The sequence below is a fragment of the Bos javanicus genome, chromosome 13 (assembly GCF_032452875.1).
Source record: "Bos javanicus breed banteng chromosome 13, ARS-OSU_banteng_1.0, whole genome shotgun sequence".
Lineage (NCBI taxonomy): Eukaryota > Metazoa > Chordata > Mammalia > Artiodactyla > Bovidae > Bos > Bos javanicus.
The window spans coordinates 82,141,816-82,163,204 of record NC_083880.1 but is presented as its reverse complement, the minus strand read 5'-3'; the positions used below and the strand labels follow the sequence as shown (position 1 = coordinate 82,163,204).

Here is a 21,389-nt window from a genome sequence, read left to right as displayed (position 1 = left end):
GAACTTTAAAGAACCAAGGGAGAAAAACTGTGCAATTCTTATTTTAAACTTTTCAGGCCAAATACTCTAAGCAAATACATTCATTTGCAATTCATTAAGAGGAAACAATTTGGAAAGACAGGCTAGTTTTACATAATGTGGTTAATTACATATTCAAGTTATTTGTTTGCACCATGATAAAAATCTTTCTTTCAAAGAAACAAATTAAAAAGGAACCATCATTTGCATGATATCTAATTTCTGATTTTTAATCTGTTGTTATCAAAGAGCTAATATTTCCATTTCTCATATTTAATTCTAACAGATAGCAGCATCCTTGCTACAAAGCATCCTCAAAGATTAGGAAAAGTCCCTGCAAATATCAGATCAATTACAAGAATACTCTGATTAGATGTCATTAGAATCGTATTACCATTCACCAAAGGGTATTCTGGGCAAGTACTTGCAGTGGGGCAGAAAATGAACTGGAACTGCTGAAGACTGACACCATTTGAAAACAGCCAATATGGTCTTTGAAGCCCAGGGTAAGAATTCTCTCTTCCCTGGAAGGCGACATGTTCTAAGGCAACATCTCATTTGCTCTGGTCCAATCTAAGCAGAGATATGAGGACGTCAGACTAGAGCCAACAGAGATTCAAGCCTAACTCTACAATATCATCATGACAACTACTCTTTCAATAAAAGTCAACATTTTTTGGGTCATAGTTATAACATTTTTCTAACCAGAGTACCAATGAATGTCCTTGAGAAAAAGTTCTACCTGTAGCCCAAGACTTTTGCAATTTTAAAAGGCATTTCTGCAGTCATCTGAGGTTCATAACCTGCATTTTGGAGCAGTTTTACAAGAAAGTACACATCCCGTGTGTTCTGCATCTATTAGAAAGTTTAACAAGCCTGACTCACCCTCCTTCCCTTCCCACCTCCTTCTGTTGCAGTAAGGGGGACCCCTGACAGGGCCTGAAACTGGGCTCCTGTCTAACACTCAGAAATGAATTGTCTGAGGAGACACATGTGCTGAGAAAGCAAGAGATTTTATTGGGAAGGGCGCCCGGGTGGAGAGCAGGAGGGTTCAGGGAACCCAGGAGGACCGCTCTGCCACGTGGCTCGAAGTCTCAGGGTTTATGGTGATGGGGTTAGTTTCCGGGTTGTCTTTAGCCAGTGATTCTGACTCAGAGTCCTTCCTGGCCGTGGACGCGTCGCTCAGCCAAGATGGATGCCAGAGAGAAGGATTCTGGGAGGTGGTCAGACATGCGGTGTCTCTTTTTGACCTTTCCCGAACTCTTCTGGTTGGTGGAGGCTTATTAGTTCTGTGTTCCTCACCAGGACCTCCTGTCATGAAGCAGCTCATGAGAATGGTCACTGCAGTGCCTGGCCAGGGCGGGCAGTTCCAGTCAGTGTACTTCCCCTAACACTTCCCTTGTTACTCTGGCCTCCTTTCTTCCACAAAAATATATCGAGATCCAAATAGGAAAATAATATAAAGCAGTGTAATTGTTAATATACTTTTAAATTTTTCTATATATTATATTTTGACTTTTCCCCCCCAGTTTTCAACACCTGACAAAACCTTTCTGCCGGGGGGACAGGCCCCTCCCTGGGCTAGCTGATCCTTAGAGCAAAGGCCAGGCTGGAGCACTCCTCTCTCAAGTAAACCAGACCAGAGCCACACATCCCAGCAGGGAGTAACATGCCTCTGCCTAATTCACCCTGGGGCCAGGTGCCAAGGAACCAGGACCACCCCTTCAGCTCAAAGCCCACTGAAATGATCCTCACCAGCCAGTCTACACTGTTTAATTTTCCCAGCTTTGTCTCTCCTGCAGAAATCCCAGTAACAGCCCTACCCTGGCTTTCCACTCCTGTCGTGTGTGTGTGTGTGTGTGTGTGTGTGTGTGTGTTCAGTCACTCGGTCATGACTCTTCACAACCCTATGGACTGTAGCCTGCCAGGCTCCTCCATCTGTGGAATTTTCCAGGCAAGAATACTGGAATGGGCTGCCATTTCCTTCTGCAGGGGATCTTCCTGATCAAACCTGCATCTCTTGCATCTCCCACATTGACAAGTAGATTCTTTACCACTGAGCCACCTGGGAAGCCTGTTCTGAAACCTGATAAAATTATGGAATTTCCTCTGTGAGCCTGGGTGGTGACATCTCCCCTGGAACCTAGGAGTATCACATACTTTTTTGTTTTGACCCTCTCCTAAGTCAGAAAACTAAGATCATGGCATCCAGTCCCATTACTTCATGGCAAATAGATGGGGAAACAAGGAAAACAGTGGCTGACTTTATTTCTGGGGGCTCCAAAATCACTGCAGATGGTGACTGCAGCCATGAAATTAAAAGATGCTTACTCCCTGGAAGAAAAGTTATGACCAACCTAAACACCATTTTAAAAAGTAGAGACATTACTTTGCCAACAAAGGTCTGTCTAGTCTAGGTTATGGATTTTCCAGGGGTCATGTATGGATGTGAGAGATGGACTGTGAAGAAAGCTGAGCACCGAAGAATTGATGCTTTTGAACTGTGGTGTTGGAGAAGACTCTTGAGAGCCCCGTGGACTGCAAGGAGATCCATCCAGTCATCCTAAAGGAAATCAGTCCTGGGTGTTCATTGGAAGGACTGATGCTGAAGCTGAAGCTCCACTTCTTTGGCCACCTCATGCGAAGAGCTGACTCATTTGAAAAGACCCTAATGCTGGGAAAGATTGGGGGCAGGAGGAGAAGGGTACGACAGAGGATGAGATGTTGGATGGCATCACCGACTCAATGGACATGAGTTTGAGCAAGCTCCGGGAGTTGGTGATGGACAGGGAGGCCTGGTGTGCTGCACTCCATGGGGTTGCAAAGAGTCGGACACAACTGAGCGACTGGACTGAACTGAGTCTCCTCTGTGGGCACACCTGAGGGAGCGTCACGTAAAGGGGCACCAAGCAAGGAGCTAGTGAAGCACACGTTTTGGAGACAGAGCAAAACTTGCTGCCACCAGAGTAAAACTACTTGAAAATGACATTGCCCAAGAGCAAAGAAGAATAACAAAGTGTAGAGGAAACTACAGGGAGAGCAAGGAAATTTAAGCAAGACGAAACTCTCTGAACCCTGGACTAGAACTGCACCCGGACTTGTAAAGTTGTGTTGACAGATTCTCTCCAAGGCCAGACCTTCATCAGCCTCTCCCAAGCTTCTTTAAATTAGGCCTGACTTTTGGGTTTTCGTGTTCCTCTCTGCATTTCCTGATTTTAGTAAAAGTCCTGCTAAGTCAGTTCAGCCAGAATTCCCCATCTGCCCAACCTGACCACACTGTCTCACCTCCCTCTCTCACCAGTCCTTCACCCTCCACCATCCTCCGGGCAAGGCCTGACCACCCTGGCCTGCCACAGAGAATCCCTCCCTCACCCCTTAGTCAAAGCTATGGCTTTTCCAGTAGTCATGTACAGATGTGAGAGTTGAACCATCAAGAAAGGAGTGTTGAAGAACTGATGCTTTCAAACTGTGATGTTGGAGAAAACTCTTGAGAGTCTCTTGAACTGCAAGGAGATCAAACCAGTCCATCCTAAAGGAGATCAACCCTGAATATTCACTGGAAGGACTGACGCTAAAGCTGAAGCTCCAATACTTTGGTCACCTGATGGGAAGAGCTGACTCACTGGAAAAGACCCTGATGCTGGGAAAGACTGAAGACAGGAGGAGAAGGAGACGATGGAGGGTGAAATGTTTGGATGGCATCACCTACTTGATGGACATGAATCAGAACAAACTCCAGGAGACAGCAGAAACAGAGGAGCCTGGCGTGCTGCAATCCATAGAGCTGCAGAGTCGGACATGACTTAGAGGCTGAACCCCAACAACGAACAGCTCCCTCTCCCTAGCGCCTCCTCGTAGTGATTTCCCACACTGTCCCCACCCCTCTCCTGTGCTGTAAGCTCCCACTTTCCCACAGTGTATCTGCAGTTGAGTCCATCTTCCCTCCAAGACCCCTTTGCTGCAGTCCCCACCCCATCCCAGTCAGACCCCTTCAATAATGTCTGATCATCGCTAACAAGTGTCATGAATATTATTTTTTCTTTGACAATGTGCTCACAAATTACCCTCTTAACTCATGAACATATTTTAAGTTGTATTCATATTATTGGCAACTGAATTCTAATTAGTAAAGCATTTTGCTTTTACCAGATAAATTAATTTATTTCTGCATTTATTCAGTAAATCGATACCTCACCCCTAATATACTTTAGGCCCTATGTGGCAAAGAATGACAAAATTAATAACATATGATCCCTTGATGGGAGGAACACAGACAAATACTTGCTTCTGCAGTGTAAAGTGCTGCTCACGTTATAGATTTATGTCAAGAAGGATTTTACTGGGAATATTGAATTTTTTTCTGCTATTCAGTGGCTTAGTACTCTGAAGTAAAGAGGGAGGAAAGAAATTCCAGTAAGTCTGATCTATTGAATGGCCTCCTCAGTGGAATATACTCATCAACACCAGGGTAGAGCGGTTCCTTAAACTCACATCTTATCTCCTTCACGGGGACTTAATCCTTCCACTGAATCTGTTTTCTGTGCCCAGCAAGGCTACATCTCAGTCAGATCTCCCAGGTCTCAAGGATTCCTTTTCTCTCTAACAATACTTTGAATAGTTTTTTATACCATTAAAGGAAAATTTCATAGAACTGGGAAAATCATGAATCTCATACAGATATAAAATCAGCCTGCATTACAGATTTTATTTAATATTCATTGGCTAAATGAGCACACCAGGCAGATAAGCCAGTACAATGCAGAAGTCAAAGCAGCACAATATATAAGAAGTTAAACATTAAAACGAATTAAAAATGCGTACCAAAACTAGCTTGTACTGGGAATGGAGCAAAATTCATTTACACATCAATGGACAGGAATTATTTTGTATTGCTTAGGTTATTCACAACTTACAGAGTTGTAGACTAAATCCCATAAAATCAGAATCAGAAAGCACGAAAGGTTTGCTCCAGATAACGTACAATTTTCAGTAAGGAACAAATCTTTCCTATGGTGTGTTGTAAATGATGAACACCAATTTTAATGAAAATAACGAACTTCATCATTTATTAAGTGCTTATTTTGGTCAGGGGTCTTCCCAGGTGGCACCAGTGGTAAAGAACCCATCTGCCAATGCAGGAAATGTGAGTTCCATCCCCGAGTCGGGAAGATCTCCTGGAGAGGGTATGGAAACCCACACCAGTCTTCTTGCCTGGAGACTCCATGCCAGAGGAGCCTGGTGGGCTACAGTCCATAGGGTCGCACAGAGTTGGACACGACCGAAGCAACTTAGCACGCATTCACTGGTCTGTGCTGAACGTCTGACAAGGCATCACCTCACTGGATCTATGCAACTAAACCTTGGAAGAAATTACCCCCACTTCACAGATGGAGAAACTCAGGCTTAAGAAATCTCCAAGTCACGTCGTTAATGAGGGTGGGCTTTAGGAACTGAAAACAGACACCCACTGTCCTCACCTGACGTTGGCCGGCAGGCACACACTCGAAGCAGAGGGCGGTTCCATAAACTCTCCCGTGCTTAAAAGATGATGGCAGTTCGCAATTCTGTTGCAGAGAAGCAGCCAACTCTGACTCTATTGAAAACTGTTTCTTTGGCTTGCTTTTTTGTTGTTGCTTTTGTCATTATAATCATGCAAAACAGCCTGCCTCAGAGGACCCTGCTCCTCTGCCTGACTGTAAATTGGCATGCCTTTGTTCAACTCAGAGAGGAGAACCTGAGCCTGCCCACCTGGGTATGTGTTCAACTGCCAAGTTGTGTCTGACTGTCGTGGCCCACCAGGCTCCTCTGTCCATGGGGTTCTCCAGGCAAGAATACTGGAGGGGTTGCCATTTCCTCCTCCAGGGGACCTTCCCCACCCAGGAGTTGAACATCTCCCGCACTGGCAGGCAGATTCTTTACTGCTGAGCCACTGAGCCCACCTGTGAACAGCTACAACAAAAAGAGGAGATTAACACACGCCTTTCAGCAGCTGGCTGCTCCCAGAGGCGTCTTGGAAGACAGAAGACCCTTCCTCACCTCCCCATCCCTCCCTCTCCCTCTCCACCCCACCGCTCCTCCAGGCTTCTCTCTCTCTCTTAAAGAACCTGGCATACAGACCCAGGCACAACGGCCACTCTCAGACACGGGTCTGCCACCTTCTCGGTCAGTCGGCTTTCTGAATAAAGTCACGCTCCTTGGCGCAACCCCTCATCTCCTGGACGCACTGGCCTGCCCCTGTGCGGCGAGCAGAGTGAGCGTGGGCTTGCTAACACTTTAGTGTCTGTCTCCTTCTATCTGACTGCTTCACTGAGTTATGTTAACTGCAGTCTCCCCTCAAAGTGTCTGTGATCCCTCCTATAATTCAAACACATATGTATCATGTATTAGCCAAACAAGAAAGCTGAGGGGGTCCCCGGTGGCTCAGTGGATAAGAATTCACCCAAGGCAGCCAATGCAGGAGGCATGAGTTCGATCCCTTGTCCAGGAAGATCCCACGTGACATGGAACAGCTAAGCCTGTGCACCACCTCTACCGGTGCAGCGCTCCAGAGACCGGGAGAAGCCCGCAGGCCCAAGAGCTCGTGCTCTGCACAGAGAGCCGCTGCCACAGGAGAAGCACCACAACCCGAGAGGCTCCTGCTCACCTCACTAGAGAGAGCCCACCCAGCAACTAGACCCACCTCAGCGTCAATAAGTAAACATAAAAAAAAAAAAAGAGAAAACGGAAAACTGAGAGTCTTGAGGGAGCAAGGTGCCTGTTAGATGAACAACGATTTCCAAAGAGCAAAGTCTGTAAGTACATTGATTCTTCCTTTTCCCTCTACTCCATAGCCAATGAATATTAAAGATCTACATAACAGTATGAAAATGACAATGTGAACCAAATCAGATTCCAGGCAACTCTACTTCTGCCATGCCTCTGTCACAATCATACTCCAGCAGAACCAAAGAACTCACGTTCTTACTCACAGCAAGTTGCAGGGGCGTGACTTCCACTTGGCTCTGACTTAAAGAAAACCTTTGGGAGCCAACATACATCATTTCCCTAAGCAGGCACAGAAAGGTAGCTTAGCAAACTAAAGACTGGATTTACTGGATTAAGCACCTGGCTTAAGGAGATTTAAATCCGACTTAATGATATTGCCAGTCCCTGGAGCCACTGGTTCAAATCCTAACTAAAGCTTTTGCTCTTCATCAGAAAATGCCAGCAGATTTGCATTATTTTGTAGATCAGGGGAAAACCTCAGAAACATTTTCATGTCTCCTCGTCACAGGGTAAAAATGAATTTCCTAACGACAAGCCACTTCCCTATAGAGGATGGTGTTAATGCCAGCAGGCCTTATTTTGGCTCAGAACTCATTCTGTTCCCAAGAGAGAATTTCTGCAACACTGGACAAAGCATTTTGTCTTCCCCATTCCTCTCACTCAGCCCTTCTGGGCCTTTGTTCAAATGTCATCTTCACAGTGAAGCAATTACTTTAAACCTTCTTAAAATAAAATTGCGTCACCTCCATTTCCATCCATTTTCTCCCTGCTTCACCTTCACTGCTCTGACTACCGCCTCACGTGTTACACAGTTTACACTTTCGTCCATTTCCCCCTGCTTCACCTTCACTGCTCTGACTACCGTCTCACGTGTTACACAATTTATGTATTTTAGCCTCTCTATGGCTCAGTGAGTAGAGAATCTACCTGCGGTGCAGGAGACACAGAATTCAATCCCTGGATCAGGAAGATCCCCTGGAAAAGGAGATGGCAGCCCACTCCAGTATTCTTGCTGGGAAATCCCATGGACAGAGGAGCCTGGTGTGCTACAGTCCAAAGAGTCGTACATGACTGAGAAATTAAGCACACACATCCCCATCTAGAATAAAGCTCAGTGAGTATCAAGACTACCTGTGTTCAGCAGTACAACCAGAGCCTAAAACAAGGGTTAAATACAGAGAGAGTCAATGTATTCCTGCTGAACAATCACACAAATCTCAGCAAACGGCTTTGGTCTTCCAAGGCCCACAGGTGCCTCTCACCTCTGCTCCTGTCTGTCTGTCCCACCCATCTCCCCATGGTGTCTGTGGTCTGGCGGCCCCGCCACCCTGCAGCTGCGTCTCTTCAATCCCACCCCAGTCTCCCCATCATTTCTGTGGTCCGGCAGCCCCGCCACCTCTGCTGTCTGTCTGTCTGCCCCACCCCGTCTCATTTCCTTGATTCCTGACTTCACATATCTCTTCACATTCTTGAACACAGGAAACTTATTGGTCATTGATTATTCGATGGACTGGCATCTTCTCCCAGCCACAGAGGTCTTCCACCAATGGCCTGCTATCAACAAGACCTGCTGACCTGAGACAGAGGTCTTAGCCAAAGAAAATGAAACTTCACTGGGGCCGGAGTGAAAATAAATAAATAATAATTTAAAAAGATCTAGCTAGACAAATAATAATAGCAGTGGAGAAAAGATGTGAGGCAATGAGAGCAGCAGTGCCCACGTCCAGAGGGGAAACGCGCTTTGTGCTTTGGGGAACTAAAGGAAATTCACTGCGGCTGCATGAGGGCAGGGCAGCAGCCCCTGGTTCCCGGGAGAATGTTTCCAAGACCCCCAGTGATGTCTGGAGCCAGGGACAGTGCCAAGCCCCATACACACACACTCTGTGTTCCCTCCTACAGTAACAGGTGGGTGCACACACAGCCTGCATATACTCAACAAAGCGCTGATTCCATCCTAGGCTGGATAGAACAGGACAGTGTGAGATTTCAACACACTACGCAGAATGGCATGCAGCTCTGAAGCTATACATTGTTAATTTCCCATTTAATATTTTCTGGCCATGCTTAGACTCAGGTAACTGAGGCCCCAGAAAGTGAAACTGCTACCGAGTCCAAGCTCGTTCTGCTGGTCGCACGATAGGCCAATAAATCTGAGAGACAAGGAGTTGACGCAAGAAATATGACTTTATTTGGAGAGCCAGCTGACTGAGAAGGTGGCAGACTAAAGCCTCAAACTACCCATCTTGTTGCGGCCTAGATGCCAATTGTTTTATGGATCAGAGATGGGGGGGCGGAAACAAAGTAAAAGCCACATGATTTCTGTAAGCGCCTCCTAGAATGGCAAGTATCAGGCAGGGGCGGGTTAGCTTCTTTCTTAGTCACTTCACAGGTGGTGTGAGACGAGCGTCTCCTGCCGTATCGATGAACAAGGCTGTCACGGCAGCTGGATTCTGGCCCTCCAAACGCGAGTTTCTGAGCCACGCTACAGGCAGCGCCACTCCCTGCGCAAGGAACTGAGGATGCCACAGTCGGTGGAGGTGGTGCCCTGTGGGCTAACAAAGGGCTGCAGCCTCAGGGTCAGGCCGGGCGGGCAGCGGCCTCTGGGCTTCCCAGGCGGTGACAGTGGTAGAGAACACTCCTGCCAACGCTGGAGATGTGAGAGATGCGGGCTCCATCCCTGGGTCAGGAAGATCCCAGGAGGAGGGCCTGGCAACCCACTTCAGTGTTATTGCCTGGAGAATTCCATGGACAGAGGAGCCTGGCAGGCTAGAGTCCACGATGTTCCAAAGAGTCAGACATGACTGAAGTGATTTAGCATGTAAAATAACAAAAATGGCAAAAACAAGGGTTAAAGTCAAAGAAACAGATGTATCATGGAGTCAGAATTAACCCTTCCTGGTTATAAAACCGTGGATAAAGAGGAATGACTGTGTGGGATAAAGTGCTGCAAAAGTAAACAGATGTCAGATGTCAGCAGAACCTATGAACTTAAGAAACCTGGGTTTCACTGTGAAGAAAACGAAACAATATGAGTTTGTTGTTGTTGTTTTTGTTGTTTTTAAAGAAAAGATATTAGGATTTTAATCAAGTTAACACCACCATCTTACTGCTTGCTTCTGGATTCAAAACTATACATCAGCTCCACGCCCAGTCTCTGAATTTTTATCTGTTCTTCAGTTCAGTTCAGTTCAGTCACTCAGTCGTGTCCGACTCTTTGCGACCCCATGAATCGCAGCACGCCAGGCCTCCCTGTCCATCACCAACTCCAGGAGTTCACGCAGACTCACATCCATCGAGTCAGTGATACCATCCAGCCATCTCATCCTCTGTCATCCCCTTCTCCTCCTGCCCCCAATCCCTCCCAGCATCAGAGTCTTTTCCAATGTGTTGTGAAACACAGGAAAGCACGGGCTTCATGGGCAACCCACAGGCAATTCATGGAGTCTGAGAGTCTAACAGCAACAGTGCAAGTAAACGCTTGATGAAATCTGACACTTCTGAGATCTTCTTTCCCACAGTATTTGAAGCCTTAACACTTGGCTGAAGGAGCATAGGCTAGGCATTTTTGAAGATGTCATCCTACTTTTTTCTGAGCTTCAATTCCCTCTTTGGTAAAATGATAAAATTGGTAAATGGTAAAATGGCAGAAAGTGCAGAACTAAAGAGCCTCTTGATGAAAGTGAAAGAGGAGAGTGAAAAAGTTGGCTTAACGCTCAACATTCAGAAAACTGAGATCACGGCATTCAGTCCCATCAATTCATGGCAAATAGATGCAGAAACAGTAGAAATAGTGAGAGACTTTATTTTGGAGGGCTCCAAAATCATTGCAGATGGTGAGAAATTAAAAGACACTTACTCCTTGGAAGAAAAGTTATGACCAACCTAGAGAGCATATTAAAAAGTAGAGACATTACTTTGCCAACAAAGGTCCGTCTAGTCAAGGCTATGGTTTTTCCAATGGTCATGTATAGATGTGAGAGTTGGACTATAAAGAAAACTGAGCACCAAAGAATTGATGCTTTTGAACTGTGGTGTTGGAGAAGACTCTTGAGAGTCCCTTGGACTGCAGGGAGATCCAATCAGTCCATCCTAAAGGAGATCAGTCCTGAATATTCATTGGAAGGACTGATGTTGAAGCTGAAACTCCAATACTTTGGCTACCTGATGCAAAGAGCTGACTTGAAAAGATCCTGATGCTGGGAAAGACTGAGGGCGGGAGAAGAAGGGGACAACAGAGGATGAAATGGTTGGATGGCATCACCTCGATTCAATGGACATGAGTTTCAATAAACTCTGGGAGTTGGTGATGGGACAGGGAGGCCTGGCGTGCTGCAATCCATGGGGGCTGCAAAGAGTCGGACACGACTGAGCTACTGAACTGAAAATTAGGACAGAAACTTCCTTGGTGCGTTATGGTAATTAAAAGACACAACATATGTCTAGAACAATATCTGACACACAGAAACCCTCAATAAACTACAATTATTGGTCAGCCTACATAATTCCTAATGGCTGTTAATGGCTGTTGTTTTCATAGGCTAAAAGAACCAAAACAACTATTAGAATCACCAATGTAGTTCTGGGAGCAAAATAAACTAAGTAAGGTTATCACTAATCTCACAATAATAACAAATGCATAAAATCAATAATCATTAATACACCATCAACAATCAACACATTCCCTTGGCCTTAGCCCAAAGTACAAAACCAAGAAATAAATGTTATCATTAACACATCCAATTCATGGGTCATTTTCAATATATTTCAAAGGAATCAAAATAATCTTCTTGTTTCTCTCAATTATCCATCGTTTCATAGTAAAGTCTTACTTCGTCTTAAGCAATTCCTGATAATAGGAATTCATAGAAAAATGTAGCTGGAAGGTATCGCAAGCCAGTGTTCAGCAGGAGCTCAATTGGACTCAAATTACGTTAAACTAACCCAGACCTTTCCAGTGATTGTTTTGTATTCAGTTAATTTATTCCTTCCTGTGTCTCTACTTAAGCCTCACTCCCCACTGCTTCATTAACAGCTGCAGCTGCACTGCTGCCTGAGCACATTAACCTAAAGCAGAATCTATGGAAAACTGAACACTTCCTGGTTGGCCTGGAAGTGCTAGGTGTCTCTCAAGTTCACTCCTTTGTCCATTCATTCAGGTCACTCTAATTATACGAGCAAGAATATCTAACTTTGGGAGACCCACAGGTAGACTCAGGGACGACAAGGGCCTGAGTGCTGGTAGACTGTTTGGAGCTAACCCCGGGGAGCTCAGCGAGGGAGGAAGCAAAGAAAGCACACCAGGCCAGGGGAAAAGCAACAAAGCACGAGGCGATGCGCAAGTTCTAGCCACAGGCCTGTGGGCAGAAATCCCTGGAGGGCCTTTGTGAAATCACTTAAAACACGCTTCAGACTCATCCCACTGGGGGCAGAGGAGGCTCCGCCAGTCACCCAGGATCTCCCGTCTGCCACTGCTCGAGGGCTGTGCGTCCTTCTGCTCCAGCAAGCTCCTGGGGGGAGAAACCAGAGCGAGGAGAGGTGCGTGAGCCCAGGCTGAGATGGCGGGGTGCCTACGCACTGCCAGGGAGTTCAAGCAGGCAGCTGCGGGGCAGGGCGCCCGCTGCAAAGAAGCAACTTCTAAAGGAGTGAAGGAATTGTACATGCCAGCGCTTCAAGCACTGCCTGGCACAGAGCTGTTGTTGTCGTCTAGTCGCGAAGTTTTGTGTCCAGCTCTTGCGCAGCCCCCTGGGCTATAGCCCGCCTGGCTCCTCGTCCATGGGATTTTCCAGGCAAGAGGGCTGGAGTGGCGAGCCATTCCCTTCTCCAGGGGATCTTCCCCACCCAGGAATGGAACCCACAGCTCCAGCCATGTCTCCTATCTTACAGGTGGATTCTTTACTGCTGAGCCACCAGGGACGCCCTCCTGGCACAGGGGAGTAAGTGCTGTATCATCTTAGGTCCTGTTACCTTGTTTAAGATACTCTAGGCTCCATTCTAGGCATTTGGGAGAATGACCTGGCTCCTGTCCTGGATAAGCACATAATTATACTCAGGTTCAAAAACAAAATGCCCTCTCGGAGAACAGTGTCCACATGTATGTGTATTCACTGCAGTTTCAGAACCACACTCCTAATTTAGGGTTCTTTGAATGTCCAATTAACTTATCGTTTTTATTATATTCTTGTTTCACAATGGAGACAAAGATCAAATAAAGAAGAAAAGGGACCAGAGGTTATATATTGTTCTTTTATTCTTTGTTGTGCATCAAGAGAAAAATAAACAAGGAAAAATTCCTGAACTTTCAGGCCTCCTGTTCCCCAGTTACAATGTTTCAGAAAGCAAAAGTTATATCTCTAGGCTTCAGAAATGAGAGAACCTGAATCCCTTAGAAACATGCTCTAAATTTCTCCTATAGGAACACATTTCCGTAATTCCATTGGGCATTATCTTTAAACTTGTAACCCTGGAAATATGATGGGGAAGAGAAAAGCAAAACAAACACACAAAACATTCACTCCTATCCGTCACCTGCTGTCTGTTCAGTGGGTTTGTATCTGATCAGAATTAATGCGGCAGATGTAGACAAGTGAATATTGACTGCTACCTTCCTGGAATTATTTCAGGTTATTATTTATCTCCAGCCATTTACCAGGAATAATAAAATGGGAGACACACACACACATGCTGATCATTCACACACACACACAAAAGATGTTCAGAAAGTCACAACTACAGATCTAGCAGACCCCAATCCTTCGATTTATTCATTTTTTGTTTCTGGTTAAAACATAACTTCTGAGTGATTTGTAAACTCCCCAATATAATTGCCCAAGTGCATTAGCCTTCAATGACCTTCCAAGTCAATTTTTCCAAGAAATGCGAAGTAATCTCCTCTAGTCTCTGACAGATTTAATGGCCCTCTGTGCACCAAGAAAAGCATGTCTGTGTAGCTGAGGTAAGCTGTGCATTGGAGGCATTATTCAGACACTTTGATAAAGACATAAAATGGATAAGATGGCCTTTCTATCCTCCAGAAAATTTTTCAATGTGCTTTATATTTTGATTTTCAGATTCAGTTGGTATTCTTGCTTTCTAATACTTTGTTGATCTCTAGAGCACTCTCAGTTTTCTGGTTAGAGTCCAAGCCCATTTTTGAATAATCAACCTCTTGTGAAACTGTTTGTTAATACAAATTAACTTTTTTTTGACTAGTGGGAAATTTAAGTTGCCAAATGGGGCGGGGTGGGGGGGGCAGTGTCGCAGAGGAAGAAGCATCTATGGTTTATGGACCTCATTAATGAGACAAAGGCTTCAAGTGTTTTAATTGGAAAAAGGCTAATATCAAGTTTTCAAATGAAACCCTAAAAGAAGCAAGAGTTAAATCTCAATTTGATGCTATGAATATTCTAGTTTAAAATTAAAGAAAATATTCTCATATACCTTCACCAATCTGAAACAAAGAAACATCATTTATAGTTTATGATAAGCAACTCTTGCTGTTTTCTTGGTTGGTGTTTTAAGTGCAATTTGTTTTTAAATAAAAAAAAATAAGAACTAATCCAAATGGTTTTTTTCCATCAACATTTGAATTGTTTGTTATGCATTTATTCCACACACATATTCTTTAAAATTCCCACCTCTCTACCCACTTCCCTTCTCCAGCCTTGGCAAGATCCTATTCACCTGGGAGAAAAGACTTCTAATGTTTGTGACAACTGAGCCTCCTTCGCTGAACAATCACTGTCATTTGAACTAATTTTCCTTGTGATACAGCAATCTGAATACAGCTCTTTTGAACAACCAAAAGAGAATACATTAGCTATCTCCACATCACAGTCCTTCACAATGCATGACTGCTTTGCAGCACTTCTTTCTATAAATTACATGGTCGTTATTTAGATATAGGATATGTGTTTACATAGAAGATGTCTTTGACTCCACCCTCAGACTGCATATGCCATGAAGATAAAGTTGGTATTTTCTCACTTCCCAATGTTCCCAATTAGTTGTGAGCAAATATTGATTTAATGAACGTTAGTTGAAAGGATATTGGGCTTTAAGATATACTTGGTGGGAAAAAAACAATGCACTTGGCTTCTAAATCATAATGACGGACAACTAATCTCTCTTGTGATTAATATTCTTCATGTATTGATATAAATGGAAGTCCTATGTATATATCTACCTCATACTGTTTTGAGAATCAAATAAGTTATTAGCTATTAAACACTTAGAAAAGTTCCTGGCATATTGAGGTGAGACATCAGTAACTGTTAAACACTGATGTTACTATTTTTAAACTATTATTATTAGTTTCTTCCAAGCATCCAGCCCCTAGTCCAGCAACAGTTCCTCTTCCTGGCCACCCTTCAGTCCTTGAGCTTTCGGTGGGACTGCCACCTAACTCTTTCAGCAGCTTCAACCAAGTAGGCAGGGGACCTGAACACACCAAATGGCATGCCTGTACTCAAGGGCACACAGGGTCACCATGAGCCAAGTTTCCCGGTTTCAACAAGGCCAGCAGTGGTCATGTGCTGATGTGAGACACAGACCATAAAGAAGGCGGAGCATCAAAGAATTGACACTTTTGAACCGTGGTGTTGGAGAAGACTCTTGAGAGTCCCTTGGACAGCAAGGAGATCCAACCAGTCCACCCTAAAGCAAATCAATCATGTGTATTTGTTGGAAGGACTGATGCTGAAGCTCCAATGCTTTGGCCATCTGATGTAAACAACCGACTCATTGAAAAAGACCTTGATGCTGGGAAAGACTGAGGGCAGGAGAATAAGGGGACAAAGAGGATGAGGTGGTTGGATGGCATCACCGACTCAAAGGACATGAGATAGTGAAGGACAGGGAAGCCTGGCATGCTGCAGTCCACGGGGTTGCAAAGTGTCAGACATGACTTAGTGACTGAACAACAACCAGAGTGAGTGAAGATGAACATAAGCTGACAATATGCAGAGTGAAAGAAGGAAAACCAAGGGGAGGGGAGAAGACAGAGAGGAGGAGACCAATGCCATCATCTGAGCCCCTGAATCCATCAATCTATCATCTAAACTTACAAGAGCCAATACAGCTCTTGGGCTCCCTTGTTTTGAGTTTTAGCCAGTTTGATTAAGATATAATTCAGATTAGATCTAAATGTCTATCAACCACAACCAATAAAAAGCACTGACAAATACAACCACTGATTCTTCGTCTGCCAAAAGGAAGAGCTGACAGAATAAACTCCACTGAAATTCTAAAACCCTGTGTTGATACGGCAGCAATCTCACCATCAGTAACTCAGGCAAGTCTATTCAGATGACCTCAACCAGTTCTGAGCAGTGGTCCCCAACCTTTTTGGCAGCAGGGACCGGTTTTGTGAAAGACAATTTTTTCACAGACCAGAGGGTGGGTTAGAGAGTGGGGAATGGTTTCAGGATGCCCTGGTGGCTCAGATGGTAAGGAATCTGCCTGCAGTGCCAAAGACCTGGGTTCGATCCCTGGGTGGGAAGATCCCCTGGAGAAGGAAACGGCAACCCACTCCAGCCTTCTTGCCTGGAAAAGCCCATGGGAGGAGCCGGGCTACCATCCATGGGGATGCAAAGAGTCTGACATGACTGAGCAAAGTTGCTTTCATGTAAATTACATCTATTGTGCATTTTATTTCTGTTATTACTGTTACATCAGCTCCACCTGAGATCATCAGGCACTAGATCCTGCACGCTGGGGACCCCTGGTTTAATAAGCGCAACATCTTTTACTCCCTAGGAGTAGCTGAGGTTGCAAGGAGGCGGTTCTCCCACCACAAGAGTGATGTTGACTTTCAACAGTATTTCACATACCAATCTTCTTCCCACATAGAAAGGGAAAAAGTGGATACAATGGCTACTTTTCCTCTTGAACAAAAGTACACTTCATCGTGAATACAGCAAGACAGCAATATGCAAAAAGCAAATGCAAAGGACCTAAGATGCTGCAGTATTTTATAAAGTGAAACTCTCTTCATCTGGTCATAGTGGATTTTCAAAACAATTGAGGGAAAGTAAACATTCATGAACTAGAACTCCAGCAAGCTGTCCAAGGACTGCTGTCTCAATCTTCTGAAATTAGGAAAAAAGACTATCAGCTCTGTGATAGCTAAGAGCAGGGCAGTTAACCTGAGTTCTAAACTTGGCATGATCACTCAGAATGCACAATAAGTTGAAGGAACTGACTTGAAACGTACTTCAGTTTCCCTACCTGGGATATATGAAGCTTGGCAAAGGTGATATCCAAGATCCACAGAGGTTCTTCAGTTATCCAGTTCTATGAGATCCTAGAAGACTGGAAGTGTGGAGAGAACCTCATCATAAAGACTTCTTTTCAGATTGAGAGCTGTAAGAAGGGGAAAAAGGGGTTATCATTTTACACGTGAACACTGAGAACAAGATATGACAAGTAATCGTGGATCGGTATACTAGAACTGTCAAGGAGAGACAGCTTTTTAGAGGGAAGATATTTGAAGATCTTTATAGAAAATGCCCCATGAGAGGGCTTCAAAGTCTGGAGACTGAAACTTATAATATTCCTTGGGAAAGTGCCATTTTATTTTTTAAGTGTTTTAAAGGGCTTTCTTTCCTTCTCATTTTTTAAAGATGTGTATTACCAAAAGACAACGTTTACATAAGAGACGCAGAAAAAAAATCGCTTCCTCTCCCTGCTATCATCCTTTTCAGGCCTTGGGGTTTTTTTGTTTGTTTTCTCTGTTAAACTAGAGGTTGAGCAGGGTACAGAGGAAACTGGAAAGGTGCTGGAAAAGCTCCTCTGTCAATGAGCACCTTCATCAGGACCGCTGGCCACATGTAACGCAGTGATGTTCCTCCAATGCAGAGACACAGCAGGGGCAGGGATTTCGAGTTAATGATGCCCGAGTCTGTCCTGCTTGCCTCTCCAGACTCCCAGGCCCGGCTTCCCCTTGCCATTCTCTCTTGGAGATTCAAACTTCTAACCTCAATATTTGTTCTTCATAGATGCTGACATTAATCCACACATAATTTTTAAGCTTTGTTCACTCCGATCTTTGAGAGAGTGTGTCCCCATAGTGCAGATGGTTGGAGAAGTTATTTATTAAGCAAGCACCTTGGAAATGGAGACTTGAAAATGTGATTTCTATTGGCTGTAAACGCCAAGAACGTCAATATTCATTATGCTGGCTTAGCAGGAAGCTATTTTTCATCAATTGCCAGAACGATCCACCTTAACAAACAAACAACACCATGAGAAAATTTTAAGTAATTAACATACTTAATCGATTAAGTCAGGAGAAATTAAAAGGAGGGTCCTCTTTCTGTCTCATCATAGATCAGCTGCCCTGAAGAGTTGGATAAAATGGTTTTGAGCAGTTATCAGACACTCTTATCAAGGACTCCAAGGAGCACTGGAAGCAATTAAACCAACACATGGTTTTTCCTCTGTGTCCTGAATTCATATCTGATACCATGTACTTCGGCATACAACTTACACATCCAACTCAGTTTTGCTTAAAAGTACATTCATTTGGACATTTCTCATCATTTCAGATCTGGCATCTTTGAAAAAAAACCCATTTCTTAGGCACCCTATATAATTCTATACAGATTCATTACTACCAGAAATCAAATTCATCATCTACAAAACCTTCTGAAAGTCACAGGAACCACCCTTCCTCTGCTGTGATGCAAAATGATTAGGTTGCAATAAGGATGTTAGCACTTTGTCTCCTGTACTGTGAGACTGTCCTATTATTTTGTGGCTGGAGAAAACATTTTGCAGGGCCTTTCAATCTAATTACACCAACATTAATTTTTTTAGAGGTGCCGATAGCTTGACTGATAGAATATCGACTCCTGATATGTTCTTTCACTTGAGTGTGCACCCAAGGCTACAGTGATGAGATGTAAATAGCCTGAATCACTTACTCTGACACAGGCTTTTATTTTTCAACTCAGAGTACAAGTAACACCCACAAATCCATCTCTGTCTGAAAAAAGGAAGAGTACTTATACGCATAAGATAGGCAACATCTGGTAGCCAAATGTTTATAAGCAAAGCACAGTTGTCCTTGAATAGCTGTGAGTCTGGAATGAATCAGTAAAATAACTTTCAGGAGCTAAAAATCCTTAATTATTTGTGGATAACAGTTTCGATCTATTTTGGGAACTGTTGCTAACTCATGTTCTACCGTAACAGTAGTAAGTGGTGCTAGTAATAATAGCAGCAACAGGAACCTAAGCTGAACATTTGATAAGACATTTTCCTATACATCATCTCATCTGATCTTCACAATGGCTCTGAGAGGCAAGTATTATTATTCTTCATGATCAGTCACTCAGTCGTGCCCATTTCTTTGTGGCCCCATGGACTGCAGCCCGCCAGGCTCCTCTGTCCATGAGATTCTCCAGGCAAGAACACTGGAGTGGGTTGCCATGCCTCCTCAAGGGGATCGTCCCATGAATGATGTTAAAAAATAAAACATTTATTTTCAAATTCTAAAAGAAGAAAAAATTAGGAAAAAAAAAATAAGAGTTAGGAAAAGTAGTGTCAACAAGTGACCTGTCTCTCATCAGCATCTAGGAGCCAGCTGGTGGGGAAGGAGGACTCTGACGGCCTCACCTGTCTGCTCGCCATGAAAACAGCAGCACATTTCACAGCTGCTGAAAAGCATGTTTCCTCAGAGTTTCTGAGTAATGAGATTGTCTGGGCAAGGAAAATAGAACATCATGCTCCAGCAAGAAAAACTGATCAGGTAACTGAAACCATCGCTGATCCCATCCCTCCCTACTCACAGCGGGTCTCGGCTGGAGCAAGATGGACACCGGTAACTGGACCCTGGTCTCCGGCCGCCGTTCAACACGAGAACAGCTGGCTATTCATGATTTATAGCACTGAGGAAAACATCACTTCACCTCAACCCACTGAACTGGGTTCCCCAGGAAATTTTGATCTTGGGGAAGCCATCAACTGCTGGGCGGAACTGACCAAAATTCCCCCCACCTGGCTCTCCCCTACTCAGCCGCTTGCCATGCTGCCTGCCCCAGCTCCCCTGCTTCAGCTCCTGAAGCGCATTCTGATGCTCAGCGCACAACCACAAGCCTCTGTCTTGAAGTATTAATAGAAGAATAAGTACATACACACCCATGAGTGCAGAGGGACAGATCTATGTATTGCAGGCGTGTGCCTGCACGATACTGACTCAGCCGTGTCTGATGCTGCGGCTCCACAGACGGCAGCCTGCCTGCGTCCATGGGACTCTCCAGGCGAGCACACTGGAGTGGCGAGTGCTGACCCTGTGCCGCTGGCCCTGAGGCCGGGGCGGGCACGGCGCACTCGGGGCTGGAGGGGCCGCCGGAGCTGCGCCCTCGTCTCCCCTGCCAGCCGGGGCGGCAGCCACGCCACGTCCTCTCTTCCTGGGCTGACCCTACGGACCCCGCCAGGGCGCAGTGGGGAGACCGCCGCCTTTCAGGTGGAGCTCGCGGACGGCTACCACACAAAGTAGCCCTTGGCCAAGCGGGGACCTCGGGAGCACATGCACCGCGCTGTAAGTGATCTCAGCGGTTACACAGTCCTTATTTACAAAACGTGGGGTGAGAGAGCCTGAACACACCACCTGCGCTAATCTGCTCTCTCCCCACAGGCGGGCTGCCATTTCCTTCTCCAGGGGATCTTCCCGAACCAGGGACTGAAGCCCGGTCTCCCACATCTCCTGCACTGGCAGGCGGATTCTTTACCACGGCGTCCATCTGATAAGCCCCATAGCACATGTGTAAACACACACACATACGTGTATATACAGGTATGTGTACATGTGCACACATACACAGGTGCACATGCATGGATATACACATACACTATAGTGTGTATATATACCTGAATATTTATATTCACCTATACGATACATACCAACAGAGGTATATAGATATATAAAGACATACCTACATGCATATTTACATGCACAGATATGCATGCATAGACATAAATATATACATATATGCATGCATGTATACATAAATATGCATGTAAATGTACACATACACGCGTAAATATAAAAGGCATCGATGTGAACATACGTATCTATGTACATACATCCATCTACGTGTTTGGGGGCCTCCCAGGTGGCACTAGTGGTAAAGACCCTGCCTGCTGATGCAGGAGACCTAAGAGACTCTGGTTCAATCCCTGGGTCGGGAAGATCCCCTGGAGAAGGGCATGGCAACCCACTCCAGTGTTCTTGCCTGGAGAATCCCATGGACAGTGGAGCCTGGCTGCTACAGTCCACAGGGTCGCAAAGAGTTGGACACGACTGAAGGGACTTAGCATGCGCACATTCATGTGTGCATGTGTATATTACGACATGCACATGTGTAGTGTTTAATGATATACGCATAGTAGTAGTAAGTGTGCTCAGTCGTGCCCACTCTTTGCGCCTCCATGGACTGCAGACCACGAGGCTCCTCCGTCCATGAGATTTTCTAGGCAAGAATACTGGAGTGGGTTGCCATTTCCTACTCCAGGGGATCTTCCCAACTCAGGGATCAAACCCACATCTCTTGCATCTCCTGCGTTGGTAGGCAGATTCTTTACCACTAGCAGTGCCATGACAGCCC

The 21,389-nt window shown here is 45.0% G+C and overlaps 1 long non-coding RNA gene across 2 annotated transcripts in view; it reads right to left on the bottom strand.

Moving 5' to 3' along the window:
- LOC133259926 (uncharacterized) overlaps window positions 1-21,389 on the bottom strand; it is a 155,831-nt gene that overhangs the window by 128,772 nt on the left and 5,670 nt on the right. For both annotated transcript variants that reach the window (XR_009740596.1, XR_009740594.1), the window contains exon 3: window positions 17,008-17,142. This is a non-coding gene — a long non-coding RNA (uncharacterized LOC133259926). The remainder of the gene's footprint in view (window positions 1-17,007; window positions 17,143-21,389) is intronic.